The sequence below is a fragment of the Eleginops maclovinus genome, chromosome 11 (assembly GCF_036324505.1).
Source record: "Eleginops maclovinus isolate JMC-PN-2008 ecotype Puerto Natales chromosome 11, JC_Emac_rtc_rv5, whole genome shotgun sequence".
NCBI classification, from domain to species: Eukaryota; Metazoa; Chordata; class Actinopteri; order Perciformes; family Eleginopidae; genus Eleginops; species Eleginops maclovinus.
In genome coordinates this window covers 14,503,630-14,522,232 of record NC_086359.1, presented here as the reverse complement: position 1 = coordinate 14,522,232, position 18,603 = coordinate 14,503,630, and positions in this window count along the sequence as shown.

Here is an 18,603-nt window from a genome sequence, read left to right as displayed (position 1 = left end):
TGGTAGTGTGTATTAGGATGAGGAATGAACTAATGTGTGATGTGATGTGTGTATGTTTCGGGACTTACTCATTTTTGTATTGGGTCCCCAGGGGCAGTAACATTGAAGGGGATCATCTGCTATCACTTGCACATGCAATGGGCTTTGCCATTATATTTGGGTCTTATTATATAACAACTACTATATTCACATTTCTGCAGAATAACAACAGTCTATGAGGTGAATAAGATATTGTATTTCCTAACGTTTAAAGGCTTCATTTGCACACTATTCAACCACTATCTTGTTCATCTTAGAACTGAACCCTCCCCATTCTGCACACTGCACATAGTGACATATTTTATTATATTTCTTTGTTAAGGGTATATCCATATTTCAACTATATTCCATGTAAATATTGCAATTTTGTATGTGCTTATGCTTTTCTTAAAATAGTTTTTCATCCTTGTTTTATTTGATGGTTCTTTCCTTACTATGTATCTTCTTTGACTGTGTTTATGTACGCACCAAATACACTAAGGCAAATTCCTCGTATGTGTTAACCTACTTGGCAATACACCTGTTTCAGATTCTGATTCATACTGTAGAAAGACACCACAGGTGTGTGTGTGTGCTCTGTGTGTGGTCAGTTGAGGAAGCTTAGGATCAGCAGGGGGACATCAGAGCACCAAACCGAGAAGCTGTGTCCTGCACTCTGTCTGCATCAACACTCAACATCACAAGTAAAAGGTGAAACCCACTCACCTACTGACAACACACGTTTCTTTAAAATTACTACTGAGCTGTGGTTGCCAGCATCCCACTGTAATTTTACTGTTACAATTAAAAAAAAAAAAATTCAACAATATAATTCCTCTATTTTATTACCGCATTCTACAGTAACCTAACCCTAAACCCGGTAATGTACCATATTTCTACAGCCGTGTTGTATACTTTGTGTTACAGTACAATACTAAAAAGATTTCTTCATATTGACACAAGCTATTGTTAATTGCAAAAATATGCTGTATCAAACAATATATCTGTGTGGTCTTGAATGGTTCAGCTTCTCATTTTAAAGAAAAAAACTAGATAAGCACCATCTTTACGTAAAAGGAAGCAGTGTATAAACATTACTTGATTCAATTATCCAATAAACAAAGTTCATACCCTTTCCCACGGTGTCATAGGGGACAAGACGCAAAAAAATGTCAACATTTGTGGAACCTAAAAGAACAAGAGTACTTTACTTGTAAACCTTTATTTTAAGGAAGTAGATTGATTACTAATTCTGAAAGTCGAAGAGGCCTGACCTGTTCTTTATTAAAACACATTTATCAATATGCAGATTGGCACACACACACACCACACAAATACTGAACCCCGCTAAATGCCTCACAGTTTGGTTCCAATTAATAATGCAGCATATTGATGTGTTTCATGGGCAATTAGTCGGCACACTCACTAGTACATGGCTGCAGAGCAGATTGAGCCAGCTGTGATCATAAACAGAACATTATTTATTGATCTAGACACATTTTTAAATATAAAGCTATCCTTGTTTTTTTTAATAGAACATGCTGCTGCTGATATTGCTGTATCAGAGCAGCTGATAATATTAAGGACATTTAGTGTAATAATAAGAAATACCAATAATAATATATTAAATGTACCATTATTATGAATAACTTTACTTTTTAACTTTATTTATATAGCATTGAAATACGTTAAAAAAAAAGCTGATGATGAATAGATATGATGGCCTTCAAGCGAATCAAAATCAAAGCGTTAAGTGGATTGCATTAACAGGTGGGTTTCAAATGAAAATGTATTTGAAGTGGATGAGTCATCTGATGAGGAATCGATAGAGAACAAAGTGTTTCTTCTCTTATTTTGTTGTCTTCTTTCTTCTCATGCAGCCAAAGGACATTTAATTATTTAAATGCATAGAAGAGTGCGTACCCATGACATTCAGCATGAAGTATGAAAATCCTTGATCTTTACAGAGCGTTTCTACATGATTGCATAGCCAGGCAACAGCTTGGGTCCGTGACTACTTCCTGTCAACTGTGTGAAATCCACACATAAAGAATGTTTCACTTATGACTGTGAAAGAGATTAATGGCTTTCAGCACACATTGAGCTGGAAATGATGAACCCACCCACAAACTGACAAAGGATTGTGTTATATTAAGTGTTATAATATTTTCTTGCATATGTCCATTAAAATCAGGGGTACCTAAAACAAACAGGGCACCCTAAAAACACAGTTTTCCAAATGTTAAGGCCTTGTGCTTTACATATACAGACTAAAACATGAGTATGTAAGTATATACAGATTTGTAATGGTTTTGTGTCGTAACTTCAGTGCAAACATAATTATCTCCATCAAAGCATCAAAGAAAACTATATGGACAGCAGTCAGTTATTTAGCAATCAGTTTTAAGCTGATTAAAAATGCGTTATTTAAGTAATGCTCTTTTAATTTTATCTTGTCTCATTTGATGTTTGGTTAAGTGTAGAAAGAGACCTGTGTCAAAGATATGGACGACTCTTTAAAATCCCCTGCATTCTGATCCATTTCTGCAACTGTGGTAATGTGAATCACTGTCTTTGTTATTATGAATTATTCCTTTTGATAACAGATATCATTTTAATGTGAATGATCCACAAGAGATGCCCTTTGCTGCCCTTAAATTCTGAGGCAATGACACCAAAACCTGGAGCTTTCAGTCAATGTTTTAGATCAATTGAATGGTTGAGTGAACACTGGCTGCTACTGGTGATGTTTTGTCTGCTTCTTTCTCAAGCCAAACTGAGCAGTGAGTCTTCAGAGGTGAGCAACCAATTCAAAGTGGACCTTGACAATACCTCTTTGTAAAGCTTTCCTTTGATGTCTTTCACTGTCTGCCTCTATGAGAGCCCTGCGCAACAACAGCCATTGAAACAGTCACTGGAAACCAATTGTCATTGTGCCATTATGTCTCTCTCTCGGGTCAAAGACCAAATAATGGAGCCACGTTTCCATCTGCTGTTTCCTATCAGTTACCTGCCCTGGTTATGTTGGGAAGTAAGAGTGGGACAGTGGGACATTTTTCACAGACAACAAAGAGATGTTTATCTTAAAACATCTGCAAATATCTGACTGTACAATATGTTATGTGATTATTTTCTGATTAATCAATTGAATATAATCTATTAAATCTTCTCAGTTTTGAGAATCTGGAGTTTATCTGGTCTGAGCAACACTTTTTCTCACAAATAGGATGATTTTGAGAATCAATATACCTGTGAACGTGACCTAAGTAGTTTTTTTGTTGTTCTTTTGCAGCATGTTATTTGTCTTTGTTTAAGTTTTTATTATTCTGTCTTTGTTGTAACAATGATTTTATATTGCATTATCTGCTCGATCTCTCTTGAAAAATATATCACAATCACAATAAACCTTTTAAATATTGGGAAAATGGATGGAAGAAAGACATCCATAAGAAACCCAGCCCGAGGTTACTATGGGTGAAGTCAATACCCGTCTTATCAGGTGATTAATTATAAACAAAGACACTCTAATATCTTCTTTGCCTGAGACATATGACATTTTTACAACCTAATTACTGAGTTTAATTAATTTGACCATAATAACATTTCTATCATCATTTCAGTGCCTGCGGGCTAAAACCTTGTTTGCAACCAGGGTCCATTTAGGTTAAAAAACAATTAAGCGTAATCTGAGAACACAGAGCTGATGTGTGCTTTGTGGACAGTCATGAAAGAAGATATCTCGTTTTTTTTCATAGCTCAATTATTAACTTTTAAATCATTCCATACTGTAATGTGTTTTGCTAAACAGGAAATTAAACAGACAGACCTTGTTGAATTTAATCCAATAGCCAGAAATATGTTATCCTATTCCTTAATAAATTACCAGCTTTAGTGGAGTTTCTTTTCTACAATACACAAAGATGTACATTCAAGAAAGTTTTATGTGTTTTTAATTTGTCAAAAGACAAGTAAGTGTGCATTGTCTGCTGTCAAAAGACAAATTACACAGGCATTTTGTCTTCATGTTTATTAATACAGCTGCCGTGACAAGCCTTGCATGTCATTTCTTCCGCAGTATGTTCCCGCTCTTCATCGTCAAATGCAATTAGCCGCGACCTACTTCATGAGAGGGAGAAATACTGTTCTTAAATTGCCTCGGATCCTGGAGAGCAGCAAGTGGGGTACGTTTTATGTAATACTGCCAGTCAAGCTGCTGGAAAATAACTGGGAAAATGTTAATGACGCGCGTTCAGCAACACTTATCAGGAAGCTAATGAATAATTACTAAGTTCGGTCTGAAAAAAGAGAAAAGATCCCATTTAATTCAAATTATAATAAATCAGGAGAAAATTGATGTCATGAACATTGAGTGAGAAGATATATGCTAAATGCAACGGAAATTATCTTCTGGCAAACGATCAATGTATGAAGATAAAAGAAATCCATTAAAGTGAATGGATTGTAGCTTTTTAGAGTGGTTCTCCTTTATTAAACTCTGGATTACTTCTGAATGACAACTCTTTCTGACCTGAATGTCTCTACTGCATACTTCTCATGTTCCTAAGGTTGATGTTGAATAAAGTGTCACTTTAAAATTACACTTTCATTTTCTGATCGAGTATGGCTATCCAACTAGAATCATGTGTTACTCCTGTAAAGATTAAATAAGGTATCTATTAAAATATGGGTTTTTCCAAGGCGGATGCTGTTTGCATCTGGGTCATTATAGTCAACAATGCTATTTGCATCCAGGTGACTATACTAAACACAGCTGTGTCCCTTCAGACCTGATGGGGCATTATCCAGGTGTCCTCGAGTTCCTCATCCAATCAAGAGTGGCAACAAACACCCAGAGAAGAAAACTCCTTGCAGTATGGATGTTTGCATGTCAAGTCAATTAATTTGCCAAAATGTAAAATGCCATTCATCCTGGATTTTTTTCTTCTTCAATGGACTAGTTAATCCCAGGTAAAGTTATTTTGGGAGTCATGTTCTGCTTTGTCTTTTTTTTTCGCCTTCGCTCACCCTTTTTCTTTTGACTTCCGATCAGTATTCTCAGAAGGCATCAGTGTCACCACCTTCCTCTGGTACACACACAGTCCATACCTGTCAGTCAATCGAATCATGCCATGCTCTCTGACAGACTCTCTGACTCACTCTCTTCATTAACATCACTTCTTCCTACCCTGTCTCACCTGTTTTGTCGACGGAGATGAGGTCCTCATTAAGAAACTCTTCATAACTCATTCTCCAACTTCCGAGTTTTCCTCCATCCAGCCTCATCCTCTTTATATATTTTATTTTGTCTACTGACCTTAGGCAAGGCAATCTCATTTGTATAACCCCTTTCAACACAAGGCAATTCAAGGTGCTTTACATTCATAAAACACTTTATGAGCATTAAGAAATAGTGTAGCGACATCACACAAACACACAGTAAAACAAATATTAAGATCAATGAAATAAAGGAAGACAAACCTCTTTCTTCAATAGAAAGACAAATGGCAAGATTCCAAACTTGATCAGCAAAAGAAAAACACTTTATGAAGCCATAAGATAAGGTGAAATCATTAACTTCTTTCTCAAGATGTGTGGGTGTTTAAAATAACTAACGCTATACATGGCAAGTGTCACACTTGACAAGAGGAATCTGCAGCACAAATGAAATGTAATGGATATCAGAAAGACACTCACACACAATCACACAGAAACCCGACTGTATGCACGAACACCAATTAATTAATCATAATTGCCATTCCCTTTTCCTCTCCATCGCTCTTCTGAATGTTTCACTGCAAGAGTAATTCAAGAGGAGAAAAATATAACCTGCATTTTCCACTTCATCAGTTTAGCAACATTCAGTTTGTCAGACTATGGTCTGTTGCACAAGTCATCAATTTAGAAATGTTTGAATAATAAAGTTTTGCTGTCTTTGCAGCATCTAGAGGAGATGTTTGCTTACCCTTTCTGGCCCAAGAAAACAAAACAGTTTTAATGTTGTATTTCCATTTATTAGCCCCTCAAATTCCCTCATCACTTCTCTGTACAGCCTCTTTCCTGTTTAGGTACACACAAATATATGTTGTATGTATACATTTTGAAATTAAATATTTCAGAAATAATTAATACAGGAGTTAAAGTGATTGTCCTGGAAAACAAAAAATAAATAAAGGCAAACTAAAACTGCTGGATTGTTTTTGGGGACCTTTATGTGCAGCAATTCAGAGTGTGTGAACATCCACTAAATAACATTTCCAAAAGGAGGAAGGAGAGCAGCACCTTTCACTGGGAGGTGGATTAGAGCCAAATGAATCAATCAGAAGTTAATACCTTCCTAGCCAGTCTTAACCTGCCTCCTCTACACACACACAAACACACACACTCACACACACACACATACACACAGACACACACACACTGTCACCTACACTACTGCCAGATAACCATGGAGTGGAGATTGATTCATGAGGCTCGTGTCAAGTTCAGACCAAGGACACCCGAGCACCTGCTTACAGCCAGTTCAGCTAAACAACACACACACACACACACACACACACACACACACACACACACACACACACACACACACACACACACACACACACACACACACACATAAATATATGCCACTAAGCCCAAAAACATTTTTTATGAGAAATAATGGGCAGGTCAGGGCTGACAGCTGCATGGACCAAATAAAAATGTAATCGTGAAACATGATCACATGAATACTTGCCGCTGGTAGTGATGATTAAAATGTCAGTATTGCATTTTTTGTTTTTCAATGCCATTGTGTTATTCAGTCAGTTTTGTAGATATATAAGAGCACATGAAATACAACTAATGCTAAAAACCCAATTATTATTGAGACACAAGTAAAAATAAATAAGTATATATAAGTAATGGGAACCTCACCAGCCTTCTGACCCTATGAAGGTATCCAATGTTTAATCCTTCATCTTGTCATTGAAACATAAACTTTGACTTATTATAATACACAAAAAAAAACTGAAAATCGCATCTGTTTTCATCTTATTGTACAAACTGTTTATGTAAGTCAACACACACACACACACACACACACACACACACACACACACACACACACACACACACACACACACACACACACACACACACACACACACACACACACACACACACACACACATACACACAGTAGATAGTGCAGGATACTCTCCCTTATGTCTCTCCCTCAGTTTCCGCCCGTGTGGAAGTGACTCACATGCAGGAGAGCGGAGGTCAAACCTTGCCACTGAATCAAATTCATGACTTTGCCTTCCTGCTGGAAAATGGAAAATGTACGGTGGCTTCACGGCAAGTAGATGATGCCTATATAGCAGCTTAGCGCTGTCATCCGGATTAGTGTGTCATCAAGCAGCATTAAGGTCGTTGATCGTCGTGTGACAGTCAGGAAGGGCGAGCCAATTATGTGAGGGTGAAGAAATTTGAGGGACACATTCACCCGGCTGTGCAATGGAGGATACATTTGTATTACTGGTAACCTGACGATCTTCAGTTGCTTTGGCATTGACTGTTCTGTCCAGTTTTTAACACATAATGTTACATTTGTTCATTGCTTGAACACTGTTGTTAAGTAGGTACAAATTTACTTTAATAGGTTGGAGATTGCCAAAGCGGACTACCAATCATTCCTCTACATTTTTTCTCATATTTGACAGCACAAAACCTTCTGTTTTTGACGGATTCATATTTTTGACACATAGATACAATGGAGCCACTATGGAGATATCACCCAGTAACATAAGGTTAACTTCTTCTGGCTAACCCTAACCCTAAAAAAATGAGAATATGTAAAAAGGTTTTTTTCACATTTAACTAATCATCTAATTCATGAAATAAATAAACCATGTTGTTTCATATAAAAAAGTGACTCAGTTCAAGATCTATAAGATTACTCAAATGTTAAGATTTCACATTACAGATAGGGTTTTCCATAACAGTAGCCTGATACCTGTGGACCAGGTCAATAATTCGAAAGCAAATCAGGGATAGTGAAAGAGAGGAGAACAGTCAGAGCAAAACAAATACATACGGAGAAAGAGACATGGCAGAGGGCAGAAGAAAGAGAAGGAAACATAGTGTACATGATTTGACTGAAGTGAACAAGAAATAGTTGGAAATAGAAGAGGACAAAACTCTGGATTGGAGAGACAATCAAATTCGTCATGACTACAAACTAACAATAACAAAATGCAACAAAAACAATATTTCCATGAACTGCAAACCATTTCACATGCTGGGCTCACTGTTGCCCCGGGCAACCCAGGCTACTTGCTCAGGTGGAAGTGAGCAGCTGCCTTGGGCGATAATAACATATTTATTTGACTTTTAATGAAGGGAGTGGAGTCTCAAAGGCCCAGAGGTCACATTCCCTCTTGCGGACAGCATAGGCTGAGATCATGCCATCTCATTTCCCTTTCAAAGCAATGGGTCATTGATTTTCAAATAATACCCTTGTGAATATCATTTCTGGATTCCCAGTCCTCCCTTCTACATGGGCGACAAAAATAGAGAGAGCATTTCTTTTCTGGGTACATTGAGAAACACTATACAGTAGCAATATGTGTGGGCATGTGATTATAATCTTCACCCGGTGTAACAGCACACTGTCACTACAAGCATAACAGTGGTCAGTAGGGTGTTGATGGGGAGTAGGTGGAGGCAGCTGTTCTGGCCTCCAGAGCACCTTGAGGGTGATGAAACTGAATATATATGAGCTAGTCTGAAATTAAGGTTTCAGATCAAGGGGTGGGCAGGGAAAAGGTCAGTGTCATCAAACCTGGATTGGAGACATTTTACTCTTAGACCTTTTGTCAGTGACAGACGAGGCAAAAGTTTGTGCTTCTAGTACAGAAGTCACACCCCCACATCTAAGCATCTTTCACAACCTGCACATTAAGGATTGCGTCTCTTCAGGCAACTTTGACACTCTTATTATGTTTTAAAAGGCAAGTTTGAGTGAAGGCTCCATGAGTTTAAAGGCACCAGCACCTTATCGTGGTGGAGAGGTTTGTGTGCCCCAATGAACCTGGGGGCTGTGTTGTCTGGAACCTTGTGTTCCTGGTAGGGTCTCCCATGGCAAATTGGTCTCAGGTAAGGGGCCAGACTAAGGATACCCGGCCCGGAGGAAGCCCGGGGTCCCCTTCTGGAGCCAGGCTGAGCGGGTGTGGGGATACTCACAAGCCCCCAGTTGAGTGCCGCTTTGTTGGAGTTTACCCCAGTGGACGAGAGGGTCGCCTCCCTACGCCTGCGGGTTATGGGGGGAAAACTCTGACTGTTCTGTGTGCTTATGCACCAAACAGCAGTTCAGAGTATTCGGCCTTCTTGGAGACCCTGCAAGAAGTCCTGTATGGGGCTCCTGAAGGGGACTCCTTAGTCTTGCTGGGAGACTTCAACGCACACGTGGGAAATGATGGAGACACTTAGAGGGGCGTGATTGGGAGGAACAGCCCCCCTGATCTGAACCGAAGTGGTGGTTTGTTACTGGACTTCTGTGCTAGTCATGGATGGGCCATAAGAAACACCATGTTCGAACATAAGGATGTTCATAAGTGTAAGTGATACCAGAGCACCCTAGGCAGAAGGTCCATGATCGATTTTGTTATCGTATCATCGTACCTGAGGCCGCATGTTTTGAACACTCGGGTGAAGAAAGGAGCGGAGTTGTCAACTGATCACCATCTGATGGTGAGTTGGGTTGAGCAGCGGGTGTGGGAGAAGTTCGGAGAAGCCATGGAGAAGGACTTTCGGTCGGCACCAAAGTTGTTCTGGAAAACCGTCCGACACCTCAAGAGGGGGAAGCAGGGAACCATCCAAGCTGTGTACAGTAAGGATGGGACGCTGTTGACCTCAACTGATAGTGTGTTAGGGTGGTGGAAGGAACACTTAGAGGAACTCCTGAATCCGACAACTCCGCCCTCTAGGTTAGAGGCGGAGCTGGAGTATGAAGGGGGATCAATTCCAATCTCACGGGGGGAAGTCACTGAGGTAGTTAAACGGCTCCACAGTGGCAAAGCCCCGGGGGTGGATGAGATCCGCCCAGAAATGTTGAAGGCTCTGGGTGTTGAGGGACTGTCATGGTTGGCACGTCTCATCAACATTGCCTGGAGGTCGGAAACAGTACCGAAGGAGTGGCAGACCGGGGTGGTGGTTCTTCTTTTTAAAAAGGGGGATCAGAGGGTATGTGCCAAATACAGAGGCATCACATTACTCAGCCTCCCCGGGAAAGTTTACTCTAAGGTGCTGGAAAGGAGGGTCCGACCGATTGTCGAACCTCAGATTGAAGAGGAACAATGCGGTTTTCGTCCTGGTCGTGGAACGACGGACCAGCTTTTTACTCTCGCAAGGATCCTGGAGGGGGCCTGGGAGTACACTCATCCGGTCTACATGTGCTTTGTGGTTTTGGAGAAGGCGTATGACCGGGTTCCACGGAGATACTGTGGGAGGTGCTGCGGGAGTATGAGGTGAGGGGGTCTCTACTCAGGGCCATCCAATCTTCGTACTCTCAAAGCAAGAGCTGTGTCCGGGTCCTCGGTAGCACGTCGGACCAATTTCCGGTTAGGGTTGGCCTCCGCCAGAGCTGCGCTTTGTCACCAATCCTGTTTGTGATATTCATGGACAGGATTTCGAGGCGTAGTCGTGGGGGAGGGGATCTGCAGTTTGGTGGGCTAGGGATTGCACCACTGCTTTTTGCAGATGATGTGGTCCTAATGGCTTCATCGGTCTGTGACCTTCAGCACTCACTGGATCGGTTCGCGGCCGAGTGTGAAGCAGCTGGGATGAGGATCAGCACTTCCAAATCTGAGGCCATGGTTCTCAGAAGGAAACCGATGGACTGTCCACTCCAGGTAGGAAATGAAGCCTTAACCCAAGTGAAAGAGTTCAAGTATCTCGGGGTCTTGTTCTCGAGTGAGGGAACAATGGAGCGTGAGATGGGCCGGAGAATCGGAGCAGCGGGAGCGGTACTGCAGTCGCTTTACCGCACCGTTGTGACAAAAAGAGAGCTGAGCCCGAAGGCAAAGCTCTCTGTCTACCGGGCCATCTTCGTTCCTACCCTCACCTATGGTCATGAAGGATGGGTCATGACCGAAAGAACGAGATTGCGGATACAAGCGGCCGAAATGGAATTTCTCCGCAGGGTGGCTGGCATCTCCCTTAGGAATAAGGTGAGAATTTCAGTCATCTGGGAGGGACTCGGAGTAGAACCGCTGCTCCTTCGCGTTGAAAGTAGCCAGTTGAAGTGGTTCGGGCACCTAGTGAGGATGCCACCTCGGCGCCTCCCTAGGGAGGTGTTCCAGGCATGTCCAGCTGGGAAGAGACCGAGGGGTAGACCTAGCACCAGGTGGAGGGATTATATCTCTTTGCTGGCCTGGGAGCGCCTTGGAATCCCCCAGTCAGAGCTGGTTGATGTGGCCAGGGAAAGAGAAGTTTGGGGCTCTCTGCTGGAGCTGTTACCTCCGCGACCCTGACGGATTAGCGGGAGAAGATGGATGGATGGAACTCAGAATATTCATCATATAAAGGGTTACAATGTCACAAGACAGTATTGTACATCCCTGTGAAGTGCTCATTGCCGCATTTTAAAACAGTTTCATTTTTAAAAATCGTCTGAAGTTATACTCAGTTCACATTCAAAGCAGTCCAGACATACCAGACATTACCATAACCTTTGTTGTTTAATGAAAAAATGTTTCCTTTTCAAACATTAAATCGACATATCAAATTGGCACACATCGGATCTAAATAATTGAATGTTTGAAAAAGGCTTCTGACTGTCAGAATGTGTTGCACATTAAGCAGCAGAAAGCAAACAGTGGGGGGCTACATTTAATTTCCTTTCCCTGGAGACTTAGAGATAGATGACCAGAAAGATAATTGTGAGTGAGGGCTGGATCTAGAAGCATACTGGGAGCATGAGGGTGCCAATGTCAATCAGATAATCCTGTGTCCCACAGGGAAACACTACCATTTCATCATGGATCATCGTAGCTTTATTATGATCAGCTATGGCTAAACTGTGAAAAAGCACACTTCCTACAGACCGGAATTGGAAATAGAAAAGCAGCATGGTTTAAAGGAGGCAAAATAACTAACATGGCAGTGAGGAAAGGAAAATTGCAACTGACTCCCGCCATATTTTATAAAATGAAAGGAAATTTGTTAAGCTTGATGTTATTCAATCAAAGTGATATAAGAGCCCTTGACAGTGTGTAATTGCAATCAGTTGAATTGCTTAATTCAAACAGAGAGCCATGGGAAACCACAATTTGCAGAGGGAAAGAGAGAGAACAAATAAGAGAGAGAACGAAAGAGAGCGGGAGAACAGAGACATTTTGAGGATTGTATTTATTAAATCTTAACCACCTCTAAGTATGTTTACATCAGGAGGTGCAATTAATTACAACTGGATATTATGTTGATTTTATAATGAATTAATGCAAATGAATAAACATACTGAATGTAATATTATAAAAATTATAAAATAAAGTAAAGTATTATAAACCATGCATTTACTGGATAGTTTGGAACTATTTATTTATGCACAGCTATTGCAATGCATCTATGTGTTATGGTGGAATTATCCTGTCTGCTTCTGTGTGATAATCTAAACATTCACGTCTACACAAAGACATTTATTCAATTTTTTTAATGCAATTAATTACACTTTTGGCGAAAATGATAAGTCCTCTACCATTTCAAGGTGTTTGTAGAGATCTCTGTGCCCAGTGAAACGCCTGAAAAATAGAAAACATTGTCTTCCTCTTTGTCTCCTTTATAGTCTTATTAAAAAAACAAAAAAACTCAACATCTGGGAAGGAGTGGCAAAGACCCAGACCAGTTTCTCTGCTGAGCCTTTGTCCATTAAACATCTGTTTCGTCCCGTCTTGCTCATTATGGTCAGCTGTCCTGTCTTTGAATATGGCTGGACATGATCCGGTTGTTCTCATTAGCATATTTTTTGTGTTTAATTTGTACAACATTTATCCGCACGATAACCCTGTCCTGCTTTTCTCTTATTTTGCATTTACCAGAGATCTATACCTATATCAGAACACTATGGTTGCCAGCTCATTGCACATCTGCATATTTCATGGTTGAGTGGAGTGAGACTCAAACAGCAGGTCATGTCAAGGGAGGAATTTTGTGTATTAATAAAATCATTTTGCGATATTTAGCTATCCATAGGCTATGAATTTAAGGATACTTTGTGTGCTCGTGTTTCATCTGATGCATACTGTCAAACAAATATTCCTCCACTTTTGCTACAATACCTGGCAACTACTGAGACTGATGATTGCTGACGTCAGAGAGATACCAACCTTGCTATACTCTTGGCACACAGATGATGAGCAAATGTTAAATAATAACTTAATAAAGTTGTTCTTAAGCTGCTGTGCAAGTGCTATTAAAACCAACTAAAGTAAAGTATATTGTATATTGTGAGTGTGCTGCAGTGTAGAAAAGATAATAAGATTGAAGTGACCATAGAGTCTGTCCTCGATTACATATATTATTCCGAAACGTATCAAGAAGGTTTGCAAAACAAATGATTGCTGAATGACTTACTTTCTAAGCAACACTAAAACTGGCAATATTCTGTTATTAGTACATGTAGGTGCCATAGTGTATGAGCAGGTATTGAAAAGGAATAGTTTATGTATTGTTGGCCTGGAAAGCACATTAGAGATACGTAGATGAAACAGCAAGAAAAATGAAGAAGAGTAAACACAAGAAAAGACAGACTTCCACCAGAGATCCAGAAGAAACCAGAGAAAAGAAATAACGAATAGGAAACAAGAAGAGGATGAAAAAAAAGGAAGAGAGTAGCTCTCTGTCGCATCCTGCCATTATTTCATCCAGTGAAAGAGTCCTCTGATTGAAATAATACATTTGGAGTGTTAGTAATGCCACCTTAAGTGCTGCTGGAGGAGTGGGAAGAATTAATTGCTTCCCTGGCTCGATCTCAGCCAATCACATTATCCCCTGATTTATATAACAACAGGACTAACACTACCATAACCTTGAGACCAAGAGGTGGAGAGTAAATCAGTTCTCTGTGTATTTCCAAAATGGCAGAAATGGTAACGATAAGATCCCTTTTGAACCTAATGTCTGAGTATCAGTGATAACTTATTGCATATATATTTTAGGGTTTTTTGTATGTGGCCTGCAAGACATTTTGCTTTATGTAACTTACACTTCCTGAAATATTGGGCAGCCTTGGTCTAACTTCAATTAGATTAGAAAACACTTTATTGTGCAACCATGGCAACTACTGTTACTAACTACATAATTGAAGTGCTGCAAAACTAATGATGGTCTAACCACAGCCTTAACCAGTGTACAACAATACCAAAGTAAAATCAGGCAGAAAGGTTGGATTCTTTGAGATCACTTCTTTGTTAGGTGCCTTTGTGACATCTTTCCATGGGCGTAGCACAGTGTTGGTCTGAACAGCAGTGGTGCCATGTTGCTTTCAAGTCCAAATACAGAGCTGTGACCTAAAGCAACATGACATCCACACATCCTTCCAGATTGAAAGGTTCATGCCTTTGGTTACTAATTGGACCCTAAGGACACAATTTGCGTTAGAGTAAAAGTTCATTTCTGCCTTAATATAGAAAGCAAAGCTGTGACACACTTATTCCAGCCAGCTATGCATCAAATTATTGTATGTAATCTTTTATCGAAAACTGATGCCAACCATTGACCACAACTGTATGTATAATTTCCATCAATTAAAACTTCAGGTTCTTATTTTTGCTGAAAGCACTTTAATATCTCTTAAGGCAAGGCAAGGCACATTTATTTATATAGCACCTTTCAACACAAGGCAATTCAAAGTGCTTCACAAAAATGAAAGACATTAAGAGCAGAAACGCATAAACAAATGGCATTCAAAAACAGTTATTAAAAAGCAAAGAGAATAACGTGAACATAAAACTTGAAAAACACAGGTATAAAATACATGAATACAAGTTACAATGCGATGTTAGAGAAGAATAGTTCAATTAAAAGCAGCAGCAAAAAGAAACATGTTCAACCTGTATAGTAGTATGTTTGTTCCAGATATTTTGAGCATAATAACTGAACGCTGCTACTCCACGTTTAGTTCTGACTCTGGGGACAGCAAGCATCAGAGGACCTGAGAGTTCTGGATGGTTCATAACGTAGCAGTAAATCAGAAATGTATTTTGGGCCTAAACCATTCAATGCTTTATAAACCAGAAGCAGTACTTAAGCACTGTTAAATGTGTTCTGCCTCACCCTTGGTCAATTTTAAAAGAAGGGTAATAGCACAAACAGAAAGTGATGCAGATCCCGAAGTAGACCAAAGAAACAAAACTTTAACGTTTTTTTTGTCATTAGAATTTATAATTAATTGTAGCCTACAGGAAAAGTGGTCCTAAAAGATACATAGATTTTTGCCTGCTTATTAAAACAAATCAGCTTCTATTACTTTTAATTCCCACTGACTCTGTGATCGACTCCCCAGCTTTATTCCCAGGAGCATCTGAGGGAGATAACAACCAGAAGAGTCAGCACCGGCACCAGATCCTCGTCTTTTGACGGGCATTGTGTGTGATTGGATTGTCTGTATCAGCGTGTCGGGGGCGAGAGGCACGCCATGGAGACCCTGAAGCTGATTAAAGGCTGGCGCTGTTCGCCACCTCCTAAACAGCTTGTGACAGGCTGGAGTCCTGCAGGCCCGACGGAGGCTCCTGATGGAGTCTGGAGGTGCCATCGCTGCTTAGACTGTGTTTGAAAGGAGCATCTTTACAGAAAGACCGACAAAACCCATAGAAATCAATGAATTTTCAGCAGCAGCGTCGCAGTTCTGGTTGGTTTCTGCTGATGTGATGTGTTCAAGCAATCGGCAATCTGATAGCTAATCTATATGTTGTTAGCTCATGAGTTTAAGAGAGAGGAACAGGTGCAGATAGAAACCAGCTAACCAGAACGACCCTTTCAACCATAGAGGACTGTCTGCGTTGCTGAATGGCAGACCCACAAAAAGTGGGATTGAACATAATGACTTTGCTCAACACAGAGACCCTCTCAGCTAAAAACAAGTAAATGGCTGCTATTTTCTCAGAATCATTGATACAACGTTTTTCAGAGCCATTAAGAACAAGCGATTACCAGCTCCTTTACTTTGGACTTTGGTTTCTTTCGGTTCTTTTAGCTCTAACTGGCTCTATTTATATTCAAAAGTAAGCACACAGTATGTTACCTTTTTAGGCCACATCAAATAAAGCAAAATACTTTGTGTGCAGCAAGGTAATATAGCCGGGTCATTTATTTGCCTCTTTTTTAAATCATTATACATTATGCACTGAGCCACCAAGACTATTCATGATTAACTAATTAATGCAAAAAGAAAAGGCTTCTGTATGTCGCACTTGCAATGGTTTGACTTGTTGATAAGTGTCATCCCTACTGATCGCACTGAGACAGAACTTGTTTACATTTCTTTGTTGAAAAACTGAAGCGCTTACTCACTTACTTACATTTATTAAGAAAAGGTCATACAATCTAAACCAATTAGGCAACCCCTATAAAAATACGCTAATGTTCCAAAAGCAAAGCCTTAGTTGAATGCATTTCTGATAGAAAAGGAATCGGAGGATGAAACCCTCTTTAATTGTTACACATACATGCACACAGCACACAAAGTGAAATTTGAACTTGAACCGGTGACCGGCTGGTGGTGGCGAAGTCCATAGGGACTTGGCTTTGGAACCGTAAGGTCACCTGTTTAAGTGCTACCGAGGTGTCCTTGAGCAAGGCACCGTTCCCTACACTGCTCCCCGGGCGTTGTACATATGGCAGCCTACTACTCCTAACACTAGGAGGGCTTGTATCCAGAATGTAAATTTCCCCTCTGTGGGATGATTAAGAGTTCCTTCTTTCTTTTTTCTCTTATTGTGACTGTGTGAGAGAGAGCAAGTTCCTTACGCTCCATCCTCCTGAGAATGTGCAATGTGACAGAGCAGGCCAGACAAATGACCATTTGCAAATACATACAGAATTTCGCTTAGGGTCAAGTTTTAGAGAGCCACAGATCCATTATCCAGATCAGCCTGTAGAGGTTCCAGGTGTCTAGACACAGAACACATTACATGATTAAGGGCCCTTAAGACGGTACCCAGGTTGAGTGTGAAAAGGCATACCTGAGTGTTTGTGAGTCAGAGGAGGAGTACAGGTTACATCAGGAGCACAAAGCTCTCGTTGAGCTCCCAGATGAATCAATCCCTGGCCATCCAATTTAGACTGTGGGTGAAGGGTGAATCGATCCAGTGTTTGGGTTTTCCACACATGGTGATAGCTTTCCTCCGGGAAAAGAAAAGATGAAAAATCACTCCCAGAAAACAACACCTCCTGCAATCCCGGCCACAGAAGCCCCAACAGGATATTTTCATCATATTATCATGCAACACATAGTTATTCTGTATTGCAATCAAGTGGCAACCAAAACCATTTGTTATGTCATGGTACCTACCAAATCCAAGCTTCGCTTCCCTACAGTCCCAACCTCTCGTCCAAAAATGTCTTTTATTCTGGCTCTTAGCAAAAATAAAATGCAAACAGCAACAAAAAAAAAAGCTCAAAACAGTGTCATCACAGGCCATCTGTATGACTTCCTGAAAACATTTCCTTGATGCTGTCAACCAGTGATTTATCAGAGGCCGTATGTATCTGTGCTGATTTTGAAGTCATTCATATCAATCAATATTTGTAGACACTGATCAAACTTAAATAGAAAAAGGGAGACTTATAAAGAACATTTATTTAAGGGAACCTCAGAGAGGGCAGACAGGAAGTGCAGGAGAGGCAGATACCTGTAGGGGATTTGGTTGAGTTAAATTCCCTTCTTGAGATGCCCATCATGCCTGTTTGAATAATGACAGGGGGAAATACTGCCTTGCAATCAGACCATAAACCTTTATCGCTCTCAAGCTTTGACATAAAAAAAAACCTCAGAGTAAACAGTCCCCACATAACCGATATAACCAAAGCTCTTTATTTATGACGCTGTTGGTGCTGTATGTCACAAGTTGATCACCATCAGATTGTCAGAAAAATCAATCTTAATCACAGAACATGCTCATTGGTCCATTTTATGAGGGTCTGGACCCAACCCAGGTTGGACCTATTGCCCACTGAGCAACCAATGGAGCATAACACAGTAAAGAAAAGAAAAACACCAATATTGCCAAGAGCAGCATTATTGCATCCACAGCAGGCCTTTGTCCTACTGGTCACTTGTTTGATTCTGAGAAATAAAATTCCCACATCCTTTTTATCAATGTTAAATCAAAAACAAGTTAGAAACCTTGAAACCACATTTAAGCAGACTGGATATCCCATTATTGAAAGAGAGAGCTGTATCATTTACCATCACCGACTCTTTGAAGTGATAATTGTGTGGCAGAAGAAAGGCTCCTTGAGGGATATTCTTTACTCAGCACCCTGTTCACACCCATTTGTATATTAAAAGATGTGTATTATAAAGTTTGATTAATTGTGTTGATTAAA